Source organism: Conger conger, chromosome 5, assembly GCF_963514075.1.
Source record: "Conger conger chromosome 5, fConCon1.1, whole genome shotgun sequence".
Classification (NCBI taxonomy): Eukaryota; Metazoa; Chordata; class Actinopteri; order Anguilliformes; family Congridae; genus Conger; species Conger conger.
Window position 1 is genome coordinate 53,258,528 of NC_083764.1, and position 14,064 is coordinate 53,272,591.

Consider the following 14,064-nt stretch of genomic DNA (forward strand, 5'->3'; position numbering starts at 1 on the left):
GTATGATTGCCCTTTCATGTGTCTCACCTGATGTTTATTTGTTAGACCACCCTCACTCCCATGCCCCACCTAGGTTGTCTCATTCCCCTGTGTATTCATACCTGCCCTTCTCAGTTGCACCTTGCTAGTTGGTCATATCCTGCTTTCCAAATCCTGAGCCCTTATTTTCCTTTACTCCAGTTCTAGCCTCCTTGTTCCCGAGCCCCTGCCCTTGTGGCATTCTGTATGGTTGGTTTTTGTTTTCTGGATTCCTGTGTATGACCCCTGCCTGATTCTCTGGACTCTTCTCTGGTTTTTGTGGATATCTGTACCTCTGCCTTATTTGGTCTGACTTCCCTTTTTTTTCATCATCCCAGTGCCTGCTATTGGTTCCTCTGTTCCCCCAGCCATCCCTAAAAATATAACATTACCAGGCCATAAAGCATGTCATTGGATCATTTGTGGTCATGTAATGGTTCAACATTTCATGGGTATAAAGATGTAATGGCACAGAATTCAGATAAGTGTCTCCTCAGTGATCAGTTAAAGCAAAAAAAGAAAATGGTGTAGGAACACAATATAGGGCTTTTGGTCGGTAGCAGGCTGTTGTAACTGCCAGACCCAGGTGGAATTTAGACCAGTACTGTGCAGATTAATTTTAGAAACCTGTGGGTTTGAGGTAGAGGCAAGCGTTTCACAGCATACACGCAATTATAAGAGAGCTGGCGTGCAGAAATACAGATACAGCATGTTTGCATGGAACAAAAATGACCACAAATTGCAGGATATACTGCTCATGTAGCCCTGACTGAAAGATGGTTATATCTTTAGATTATGTTCGATTAATTGGTTTACTTGTTTAGCTGTTCATATTTGTATGTGTATGCCAATTAAATCTTAAATATATCAGCACATGGAACCATTCTAACTTGGGTTTATGTTAAATTTGTAAACATGCCCTACCATACGCCATAGATTGTTACTTCTGATGAAGGTACCAAAATGCCATCACTGACCAATTACTGTAAGATATTTCTCCCTGTCCTTTTACATTTACATTTTTGTCATTTGGCAGACGCTTTTAATCCAAAGCGATTTAAAAGTGCATAGGTTCTTCCACATGTTAAAGCATCACATCCATAGCTAGTAAAATACACAAGAAGTGTTGTTCTAAACATATAGTCATCATAAGTGCAAATATATCTATATATATTTTGTTTTTTTGTTTTTTTGGGGGGGGTTAGACAAGAGGGATAGGGATAGCAGAAAGGGGGGCGGGGGAAATCAGTCGGTCAGAGGTCGATTGTCGGAGAGGACTTAGCAGGGATGTAGAGAAGCTCAGTTTTGACAAGGTTAAGCTTCAGGTGGTGGGAAGTCATCCACGCAGAGATATCAGCCAAGCAGGCAGAGATCTGTGTGGTGACCTGGGTATCAGGTGGGAAGGAAATAAAGAGTTGGGTGTCAACGGCGTAAGAGTGGTAAGAAAAGCCATGGGAAGAGATAACAGAACCAAGAGACATGGTGTGTAGTGAGAAGAGGAGAGGACCAAGAACTGAGCCCTGAGGGACTCCAGTTTGTAGGGGGTGAAGGTCAGAGTCTGAGCCCCTCCAAGTCACCTGGCAGGAACGACCAGAGAGGTAGGAGGAAAACCAAGCGAGTGCAGACCCTGTGACACCCATCCCAGACAGCGATGAGAGCAGAATCTCATGGTTGACTGTATCGAAGGCGGCCGACAGGTCGAGGAAGGTGAGGACAGAGGAGAGGGATTTGGCTTTAGCAGAGTGCCTCAGTGACCGCGAACAGGGCGGTCTCAGTGGAGTGGCCACTCTTGAAGCCGGACTGGTTGGGATCGTGGAGATTGTTGTGAAGAAGATAAGTGGACAGTTGGGAGCAGTCCGCCCGTTCCAGAGTTTTAGATAGAAAGGGAAGAAGAGAGACGGGCCGGTAGTTGTTCAGAGCAGAGCGGTCAAGAGTAGGTTTTTTGAGCAGGGGAGTGACTCTGGCCCTCTTCAGGGAAGAGGGCATGGTGCCGGAAGAGAAGGAGGTGTTGAGTAGAGAGGAGAGAAAAGGGAATTAGGTGCCTAGTGTTTTTGTACTAGTGCAAGCCAGAAGTTAAAGCCTGCCACCATCTCAACACCCTGTTCAGGTGCCCCTTTTTGTGGCGCCTTAAGGGATCTACAAAGGACATCCAGCTAATAGCTGAGTGTAATTCATCATTTAACTCCTCTATAGTCAGTCCTTTGAATCTATCCGATAAATTATTTGTGTTATAATCAGGAAGGCCCTTGAAGCCTCTTAATCTTCTTTCGGTATTGACATCCTTTCCATTTTCCTTATCTCTTTTACATTTTTCAATCTCCTCCTGCTCTTTGATCTCCCAATTATCTTCATTGTCTTTCTCATCCTGTTGCTTTAACCAGGCCTTGTGCGCCTCCCCTGTAGGAGCAAGCCCACACGTGTCAACCAAGTATGTTATCACATCTATCGTCTCCTTGAATGCAAAACTCCCTGGGTCTCCAATTTTCCGTTCTGCGTGTTCAGCATCTTCCATGGTCATGCTAGAACACATTCTACGCATGGCCTCAGTCAGGCCTTTAACCTTGCTCTCTAAAACCCTGAATCTAAGTCCTCTGACTTCAGACTCCTCAGTATCCATATACGGTTGTACATTTATCTTGTACCATATACTTCTCCTCTTACGGGAGCTTTTACTCCTACCCCATTGGCGTGTGCGAGGGGTTAACAATGCATTCCTGCCTAACCCATCTTCTGTCAATCTCTCATCAGGCGGGCCTAGGGCCGGGTCCTCGACACGAGGTTGTACTTTTATTTTGGTCCCTGGTCTGGGGTTTCAGTGCTCATCACCTAGCACTTATTTCGGTTGCAGAGAAGCTGAGGTACCCCTTGATTCACCACCTGTTATGTTTCTGTCTTTTGTAGTTTATTTGGTATTTTTGTAAATGTATTATTTTTCTTATTCATGTCTGGTTTTCTGTTTATATTCATTAGTCTTTGCACTCATCTTGCCCTGTGATGTCTGTGTCTGAATGTTTCCTGATCTTGAGTCACTCCCCTGTCTGTGTGCTTCACTATTCGGGGGGTTTCGGAATTTTCCGGTTTCCCACGATTCCTTCTGTCTCGCTGTTCTTACTTTCTGCTTTCTCTCCATTTCATGTTTGCAGATAACACTAATATACTAATCCCAACTAACATAGAATTTGTAGAGTACTAATTATATTAACACACTAATTTGTTCATCTAACTAACAAACTGACATTCACTAGTTTTGGGTATTTGTAATTTAATCACATAACTAACAGACTAACTCTACCTCTACTTCAATACTGCTCTATAACTCCGCCTCCCTGTTCCATCCCTAAATTGCTTGCCTTGATTCAGCTAAATGTTTGCACCTGCTCTCCATTATCTCTACATTCCTTAACTCTGTGCAATTGTCTACTCCCTAGTCCGGAGCCATTTGTGTTACATGTGTGTCTATGTGAATCCAGTCCTGCGTTTTCGTTCCTCCCTTGTCATTGTATGATTGCCCTTTCATGTGTCTCACCTGATGTTTATTTGTTAGACCACCCTCACTCCCATGCCCCACCTAGGTTGTCTCATTCCCCTGTGTATTCATACCTGCCCTTCTCAGTTGCACCTTGCTAGTTGGTCATATCCTGCTTTCCAAATCCTGAGCCCTTATTTTCCTTTACTCCAGTTCTAGCCTCCTTGTTCCCGAGCCCCTGCCCTTGTGGCATTCTGTATGGTTGGTTTTGTTTTCTGGATTCCTGTGTATGACCCCTGCCTGATTCTCTGGACTCTTCTCTGGTTTTTGTGGATATCTGTACATCTGCCTTATTTGGTCTGACTTTTTCATCATCCCAGTGCCTGCTATTGGTTCCTCTGTTCCCCCAGCCATGACACCAGTGTTGTTGCTAAAGCAATGGCATCTTAAAATAGTTTATACAGATAGAACCGTGAGTTTTAACGCTTTGAAATGGTATATTCTTGGCCGGTGAGACTTAGGGGGTTAAAAGCCTACATAGCATTTGTTAGATACAAACAAACCATGATGACAGTAGTACGCATTGCAATTCCAATTAGCCACTGCCTGGGAAAAGGCATCAGAGTAGTATAAGTCCAGGAAAAGTATATAGTTATTTTAGGTAAATACATAGTTTTCCAGTATTCCCTTTTTCCCTAAAAATATAACATTACCAGGCCATAGAGCATGTCATTGGATCATTTGTGGTCATGTAATGGTTCAACATTTCATGGGTATAAAGATGTAATGGCACAGAATTCAGATAAGTGTCTCTTCAGTGATCAGTTAAAGCAAAAAAAAAAAATGGTGTAGGAACACAATATAGGGCTGTTGGGCGGTAGCAGGCTGTTGTAACTGCCAGACCCAGGTGAAATTTAGACCAGTGCTGTGCAGATTAGTTTTAGCCAATAATTACGGAGCCCTTGACCTTGTATATTGACCTTGATGTAAGAGGTCAAATGGGTGTATGGTGGCCCTGCTCACCACTGTCGAAAACGAAATAACTTTTGCAAGCAGAAAAGGAAACAGGCAAAGCAGTCGTTGTGCTTTGAGAATAGTTTTGCACACTTGTTCAGATTATGTGCATGTTAAAAGTGTGGATTTCTCCTTGACCGTCAAAGTCAACAACATTCCACTCGAAGATGGGCTTTTTTTGTTTTGTTTTAGCGTTTGTCTTTAAAGTAATGCCTCGGACACTCCTGTTTAAGTAAGCTCATGTACGCAGCGAAAGTGTGAAACATAGCATCCTGAACTCTGCCCGCATACCAAAATAACTACAAAGAGGTTTCACCATTCATACTGCGTTGCACAGTATTTTGACAAGTGTTGTGCAACAAAGCATAAATCAGCCTTTATACACACCTGACACAAGAAGCAAGAGCATTACAATGTAAGTGTATGCATTCTTTCTAAGTCGGAATAAAATAAAATGGTCCGTTATTAAGCATTTTAGTCAGTTTTGCATTTTCCCGGGGGTTAATCTACTTGCAGTGCCCTCCAAATATGTGTCAACGGTAGAGTGTTTTTCATTTATTTTTCAGCCATTTGAATTGGGGATCAGAAAAAGAATATGAGACAAAAGTAAAGAAATTGGTCTTTTTGTGTCCCCCCATTGTCAGCTTTGGAAAAGTAAGTTGTCGGATGACTCAGGTGATTCCCTTTGCATAGACTGTTGATTCCACTGTTTTCATCAGTGGATATTGCATTTTCATCTTACTATGGCTGAAAAACATCTAATCTGGTTGGGGAGGGCACCAGTAAAAATATCACTAGCGACTGTACGCAGAAGGCTTTGAGAGTAGAATTGCATGTATAGTATAGAGGCAAGATGTGAATCTCTTATCAGCAGAAAGATCAAAATGCTCGATTACAGTTTGCCCAAAAATACAGAGATGAGTGTGAAGACAGTAAGGAACAGCCCATGATCCGAAGCATCCCACCTCATCTGTGCAATATGGAAGAGGTAGTATCATGGCTTTGGCATGAATGGCTGCCTCTAGAACAGGTTCAATCATCTTTATTGGTGATGTAATGTTGGAGGGCAGCAATAGGAATTATTTGAAAGTGTATAGACAGATTTTGTCTCCCCATGTACAAGAAATGTGTCTGACGCTTTATCCTTCAACAAGACAATGACAAAAACACACAGCTTATGCAACCAAAGCATTCATCAGTGGGAAAAGTGGGAGGTTTGACAGCGCCAGCACGTGTTACTAGACAAAGAAAGACCCTGCTCAGGACTAGGGGTTGTAAAGTGAAAGTGGGGTTACCGAATATTTGTTTGCACGTTCTAAAGCAAAGAAAACACGGTTTCAGAGATATTGGAGCCTATTGCTATGAATGATTTGGTGATGATTTGATGGTAGCTACTGGTAAGTTTGAATTTTAATTAATGTAAAATGTAATATATACTCTTTTTTTGCACATAGGACACGATGCATGTACACCCCTTAGGGTAGGTCTATATGCTACATATTCCTGGTAATACGTGTAGCCTAAATTTTGAAATGCATGTGATATATAGGCTTTATGTATCGTTCATTTTAAACTATAGCTTCCTCTATAAACGAGATTAAATAGTCTGTATATTTGAAATGTGGCCGGTATATTTTTCTACAGATCTTATATTTACCTTATTTCTTATGTTGTGTTAAGTGTTGTGTTAAGGAGGTAGAATGGAAAATATAAAGTACCAATTGTAGGTGTCACATGGTCTGTATTTCAAAACTGTCGCTGTAGGACACGAGGATTAATGTAGAGTTTATAGCTAGTTTGATAATCGTTACTTCCTGTCAATATCTTTCTGCAGTTAAAAGAATGACCACTCAATACCAAGCTTTCAAAACGTCAAGAAGAATCTGTGTTGAAACGATGCTTCTTTGTGTAATAGGTAAAATACATTTTAATCCTCTGTTTTGAGTATAAGTCTGTATAATAAAGTTAAGACTTCAGTTCAAGTTCAGTCTCTAGACTGAATGGAGCACTCAGAGGTGGACGAATTCTGACCGTAATTTTTTTTTTTTGCTAATTACCCTGAAATATAAAGACAAATGTTGGAAAGGAGTGGTTCCTTTTTTATCAAGCACTTACAGAAACTAATAATTCTGATACAGTTGTGGTAGGTTTCATATTCACAATATTGAATCATTGAATATATTGTAAAATCACGATTCAAAGACTGAAATGTTTTCCTTATTTGAGTGTTAGCGATTGTTTGCCGGGAATCTCACGACAAGCCTTTCATCAAATAATCATGGGACTTGCTTAATTGGATTCGCATGAAGTACATTATTAAAAAAAAAAAATATATATATATATATATATATATATATATATTTTTTTTTTTTTTTTTCATTTTAAGGTGCCAAATGAATCATAGATCCACCCACTTTCCTAACCTTCTGTGATGTGAATAACCTCTCTCTGGTAACCCCATCTTTGTGTGTTATAATGTGACAACTCCATCTCCATGATACAGTGTGAATAATTCTCCTCTCTTTTACAGTGTACCAGTGCAGGTGGTGTGAGGGGGTGGTAGAGAGACGGGCCACAGTCAGAGTGAAAGTGGGAGACAGCATCTCTTTTCCTGTCTCGCCTGAATCCAACCAAAGCTACAATGTTGACCTAATTTTCAAGACAATTAGAATAGTTTTCTGGAGTCCTCAAACATTATTTCATGTCCATAAACAATATAAGGGAAGGATCTGTCACGTTTCAGGTCTGTCTCACCATGTTGTATGTTGATTTATGTTTATTCATGTTGTCTTAGTCACGTAGTGTCTTATCATGTATTATGTTGTCTAGGTTCGTCATGTTGTTTAGTTATGTTTCGTTACGATTTATTTTCTTGTCATGTTTAGTTATGTCTCGTTACGATTTATTTTCTTGTCATGTCTAGTTATGTTATCGTACGATTTTATTACCTGGTTATGTTGAGTGATTATCGTCTTAGTTTCGCTTTGTGTTATGTTTCGATGCATGTTTATTGTTACGTTAACTGGTCGTTGTTATGCATACACTTTTACATGTTTTTCCACAAACCTTGCGTTCCGCCTTTTCTCTCTCTCGTTCTGTCCTTCACTCCCCTAATGTTTCTATTTGTCTATTTACTAAAACTACTAACGCTAGATCAGGATTGGGTAGAAACTAACAAGACTAATCATGTGTTCATGTTACCTTACGTTTCTCGTGCATGTCATTTACTAATTTACTAATGCTAGGGCAGGATAGGTTTATTACTAACGATTACTAATCTCCTTGTTAAACTTGTCATCCATCGCACCTGTTTTCCATTTCCTTGCTACGCTCTAACTAATTGTCTACACCTGTCTACACCTGCATTTATAGCCCAGTCGCGCTACTGTTCACTGCGAAATTGTCTGCCTCTGTTTTCCACGCAACTCTTGAGCATTATTTACTGTTTGATTACACGTTACGATCCACGCCTGTTTACTGACCATCGATTATTGATTTCTGTTTTGTGACCTTCGTTTGTTTATTGACTACGTCCCCGCCTACCGTTTTTGTACTTTTACCCCGCTGATTGTTTCATGGTTTCGACTCCCGCTTCGCCCACGACTACGCCTCTGCCTGCCGTCCGCCTGTTCATCTGCCCCGCTGACAGCTCTCCTGCTACCGGACCTCCCTGCACGCCTACCGACTACGAGATTGCCTCTTCCCTCGGCACCGTGCTTTTTGTTTGTTTTGTATTTGTTTGGCTGGATCTTCGTGTATGGACTTTGCTTGTATTGACTACGCTCCTGGGACTCGTCCCGAATAAAGCCCTAACGGGACTTTATTTTACTATTGTTTCTGAGTCGTGCATTTTGGGTCCAACCCCCACGCACCCGTCTCAGGATCTCTATTGTCAATGACTCAATGTGGCTGAACAAACCAAACCCATCAGATTCTGGCTTGTATCAAGTTAAAATTGAATTTATATCAGGGCATTTTAGGTCACCAGAGAACACATACTTTCACCTGCAGGTTTTTGGTAAGTTGGCACAAAGCAGATTTCACATTATCTAAATGTTTTTCCACCTTTTACACACCATCATTTGTCATTCATATTAAGTATTGTATTCTATTATTAAAGAGAATACATAATTTTATGAGAGATGACAGCAATAATTCACTTGTAATTACACGGACTGGCTGGCTACTTGCATTTATCCTCAGGTGTTCAGATTCCTTTGTACTATGCTCATTAAAATGATGAAAAAATAAAAATAAAATAAAAAAGTTGGGCAAACATTAACATTAGTCAACTAGACTGTTAACCCTTGTGTGGTCTTAAGGGTCAAAAATGACCCACCACTATGTTTAAAAGCAGAGGAAACCCCCTAAATGACATTTTTTCAACTTGAAATTTGACAGGTTGTTTCTTCATGCAAAATAGACTTGGGGTTTAAAATTTTATTAAACTGCTTTATTTTAGGGGTTTAGTGAAGGCGGGTCATTTTTGACCCTTCAGACAAGGGGAGTATACAGAATGTTAAGACTACACAAGGGTTAATACCTCCACAAAATTATTTTCTGGTATTTGGGGTACACATTAATGCTTGACATTACCAAATAATGGAAGTTGAAATGTCCCATGAATGTGAAATGGCCCAAGCCTCTGGATATTTAAATGTTTACTTTGTGTTCAATATGAGAATGGAGTGAAGTTAAAATTGTGATTACTTTTCCTGTAGAGCCCGTATCTAAACCCAACATCACAGCAGAGTGCCTGGGGAATAATGTCAGTCTCAGCTGCTTCAGTCAGGGGACTGAAGTGACTTACAGCTGGGAAACTCTGCCCCCCTGTGGTAATGACAGCTGTGTGCAGCTGGGCCAAACTATTCACCTCCAGTTACACCCCCACCCTCCCTCCACAACATACACGTGCACCGCCCATAACCCTGTCAGCAATGCCTCCAGTGATTCTACAGATCTGGGAAAGTGCTTCACCTCAGGATCACAAGATAAACTCAATATACTGTCTGAGAAAGTGTACCCACTGTAGCAGTGGCAGCTGTGTGCACATTGGCCTAAGAATGGAAGTGATCCACCTTCTGCTTGGCATCACTGGTAGTTTTTTTGTGTATGTTGATTTGTTGGTACATCAGGTGATTATAATCTTCAGCAAATAAAATTTTAAATCTAAGTGTCAATACGGCATTTCCCAAAAGAACAAAATGTTTTTTGCAATAAACAACGAGTAGCAATTCAGAAGAATTAATCTGAATAAGGATTGTCTCTATGTTCTTAAACAGGTATAACCCAAGTATATTCCAAATTTAAAACAATGTAATATAAAAAATCCCCAGAACTTCCTGAAAAGATGAAAAACACATTAAACTATGCTTCTGGGATTATATGACTTTGTATGTCTCACAGTCAGATGGGTTCCAGCCTTGTGTGCCTCATCAGCTTTCTTTGTCTTTGGAGCACTAATACTGCTGTACAAGACGAAGAAGCAAAAACTATCTAAAAGTAAACCAATGCAAGGTAAGTATCCACACCCTCCGGAACAGCAAGACATGAAATGTGGAATCAATTGTATACTGTTTGCTGAAATAATTAGGGCAGCAAATGATTCTAATTTGGCGGCACGGATGGTGCAGTGGGTAGCACTGCCGCCTCACAGCAAGGAGGTCCTGGGTTCGAATCCCTGTCGGCCTGGGGGCCTCTCTGTGCAAAGTTTGCATGTTCTCCCCGTGTCTGCGTGGGTTTCCTCCGGGTACTCCGGTTTCCTCCCACAGTCCAAAGACATGCAGGTTAGGCTGATTGGAGAGTCTAAATTGCCCATAGGTATGAGTGTGTGAGTGAATGGTGTGTGTGCCCTGCGATGGACTGGCAACCTGTCCAGGGTGTATTCCTGCCTTTCGCCCAATGTATGCTGGGATAGGCTCCAGCCCCCCTGCGACCCTGTTCAGGATAAGCGGGTTCAGATAATGGATGGATGGATGGATGGATGGATGATTCTAATTTTTTTATTTTTTATTTTAGTTGAAGTCAATGAGCCAGTCATGGAGGAGGAGCCATTCCCTACAATTCATTCTATTGGTCCAGTGTGTGTGGTCTCAGTAGCAGCTTACAGGCCCTCTGGATGAATTTGATTAAAGAATGGAAGGCATTGGCAGGAAAAGCAAAAGGTAATTAGCAATGTGAAGCACTGTTAAAATTAAACAATAACAGCAAGTATAGTGTTAGATGATTGGCAAACATTAATCACACAAAATAAATGCTCACAAGTTCTTACCAATGTTACATTAAAGAAGTGATCTGTCTCAATGGTGAGCAAGACAGCGGCTTTCTGTCTGTGGTGTATCCCTGGTTATTGAAATGTAGCATTTGGGCATTTGGTTAGGTGTCTTGCCCATGGACACTTCGACACACCCAGGGTGGGGTCGAACCTGCACCCCTCTGACTGCCAGACGACTGCTCTTACCTCCTGAGCAAATGTCTCTGGACGGTTGTGAAAATTTTAAGAAATAATGTCTGGCTACCTGATATAGGCAGATAAATTATCAGTGAGATACACTAAACAATAGGCTAACCAAAACAAAATGTTTGGAACATCATTAAGAAGAAAGAGAACACTGCTGTATGTTTGGGATCATGGGATGGGATGAAGCGCTGTCCACTGAGTTTGGAGGCTTTTGATTTAACTTGAGCTGATAAGATGCTTCTGTACACTCCAGAATTTATTCTGCTGATCATTAATATATCATTATGATATTAATAAAGGCAAGTGAGCCAGCACCTGTGGCAGCCATAAATTCCCAAACTATAGCATGTCCAACCCCATTTTTCGTGCACAAGACTTTTTTTCCAGAGCTCTGCAGGCTCTTCGGTGCTTCTTAGCACGCTATAACCTGGCCATCATGTTTTTGCAGCTAACTAGTGATTTGCATCTTGCAGCGTAGCCTCTGCAGTTCTGTTTGTGATGACTGTTTGTGTCACTGACACATCCACAACTGCCCCCTGAACAGAGCTTCTGATCTGTCGCACAGGTGTTTCGGGGGGTTTTGCTTCATCAACTGTAGAGGTCATTCTTGGCCTACCTATGCGATTACTAAGATCACCAGTACTGTTTATTCCTAATGATGTTCCAAACTATTTATTTTGGTAAGCATGTTGTTTAGCTTATGTCTCAGTTTTTACTTATTGTTCAGGCAATTACAAGCCTACAATCAAGGTACTGAAAGCTTTCTTATCTTACCTGTACACTTACTTATTCATGCGATTATCAGCCAATCATGTAGCAGCACTGCAATGCATTAAATCATGCAGATATGGGTCAGGAGCTCTGTTTTGAGAGCAAAGGACGGCCCTACCCAGTATTAGTATGGAGTTCCTAATAAAGTGCTCAGTGAGTGTGTATGTCTTTTTATCATTTTGATTATTCATATTCACACTGGATTGAATAGTGAAAATACTTAAGATAATATGTACTCAGTGAGCACTTTATTAGGTAGTCCTGTACACCAGCTTGTTAATGGGGCGACATGGCTCAGGCAGTAAGAGCAGTCGTCTGGCAGTCAGAGGGTTGCCGGTTTGATTCCCCGCCCGGGCTGTGTTGAAGTGTCCCTGAGCAAGACACCTAACCCCCAAATGCTCATGATGAGCTGGTTGGTGCCTTGAATGGCAGCCAATCACCGTTGGTGTGTGAGTGTGTGTATGAATGGGTGAATGAGAAGCATCAATTGTACAGCACTTTGGATAAAGGAGCTATATAAATGCCAACCATTTACCATTTAATGCAAATATTTAATCAGCCAGTAATGTGGCAGTAACTAAATGCATACAAGCATGCTGACATGGATGGTCAAGAGGTTCAGCTGGTTTTCAGACCAAATGTTAGAACTTTACATATTAACTTTTTTTACTATGCCAATATATTTTTTCATTGTAAAAACTTTTCACAATATAAATAGACTATAAACAGGTTACATCTCTTTTGTCCATTGCAATGGGCAATAACCTGTGTCTAAACTTGTTTTGTTATGAAACGTAATGCTTCAAATCACATTTTCAATTTTTTCATGTTATGTTCAACATCAACATCAAATATAGAAATGAAAGTTTTTATGCATTTATAAAAGTTACTTAGTTTGACAGCTCTGAGGTACTGCTGCAATGCTTCACTTTTGTCTGATGTAACTTCTTCAAAAGTCAACCTGTTGGTCCAAAACACACCTTTTCAAACTCTACCTTAGTCCTCCCTCCTGATTTCTTCCGCCCCCCTTTCTGATATCCCTATCCCTCTTGTCTAACCCCAAAAAAAAAAAATGCACTTATGATGACTATATGTTTAGAACAGCACTTCATGTGTATTTTCCTAGTTATGGATGTGATGCTCTGACTTGTGGAAGAACCTATGCACTTGTAAGTCGCTTTGGATTAAAAGCGTCTGCCAAATGACTAAAATGTAAATGTAAATGATTGATTAGTAAGGTCTACTAAAAACTGTAATGTAAATATTGAATTCACATAGAAAATAAAACACCAAATGCAATGTCAAGGGGTCTGAAGCGGTTAAAAAGATGACTAACACATGTTCCTACCTTGTCTTTGTTCCTATATTAAAAATGAATGTTTTGTGGATCTTTCAGTTTCCATGTAAGTTTTGTAATGCTTTGCTTGTCTTGGTTCAGGTGCAAACAAGAATAGTCTGGGTGTGGGTGGCAGGCCTTCCAGCTCTGTGGTCCACATTCTGTGGTCATTCATACCATACACATCTGAAGACGTTTCTGGGTTCAGTAGTCATTGCAACCCTGTGCATGAACAGAATTGCATGCCTGTGGTTATGCTGAATGCAAACACAATCACCTACACAAACCTATTGCTTAGATTATCAATTGTTTTGCCTGTATCAATTGTTTTGCCTGTATGTCTGTTTGTTTGTGTGTGTGTGATGTTGCATGTAATTCATCTAATGTAAGAAAATAACATATCTAAGGGAAGTATTTTCTGTGCTCATTGCTCTGTTTGCATTATTTTGAAAAACAATCACAGCTATAACATTACCAGACCATCGGGCATGTCATTGAATATTTATGGCATTGTTGTGGTTCAAAATTAATAATGGGTATGGTAATGTTGGGTATAAGTAATAGTGCAGAATTCACAGAGCAGATTAATCATAAAATGTCATGGGTATAGGAACACAGTGGTCATTTTATGGTTGTTTGTCAGTAGCATGCTGTTGTGCCTGCCTGACCCAGGTGGAAATATAGATGAATTTTAGAAACCTGTGGATTTTAGGTAGACCGTTATAGTCTATATATAATGTATTTTTATGTAGTGTATATATCATTTTGAAAGTCTATAAGCCTTAAAATTGAAACCATGGTATTATAAATTCAATGTAAATAAACTTAAGTTTCTAAAATAATTAGATGATCACATGCTCTCGATTTCTCATAGCTCACCCCTTGTGTCGATTAATAATATGGATTTCTACTGCCACCATGTGGTCAAACATAAAACAGCAGTAAGAGGTCACTTGTCAGTGCAGGATTTTCAAATGCTTAATTATAGACATTGCAGTA

At 40.5% G+C, this 14,064-nt stretch overlaps 1 long non-coding RNA gene across 1 annotated transcript; it reads left to right on the forward strand.

Moving 5' to 3' along the window:
• The first annotated feature begins 5,755 nt into the window (after positions 1–5,755).
• Positions 5,756–8,326, forward strand: LOC133127897 (uncharacterized). The gene is made up of 3 exons (XR_009708683.1): positions 5,756–5,895; positions 6,333–6,413; positions 7,029–8,326. It is a non-coding gene; the product is annotated as an uncharacterized LOC133127897 (long non-coding RNA).
• The last annotated feature ends 5,738 nt before the right edge of the window (positions 8,327–14,064 follow it).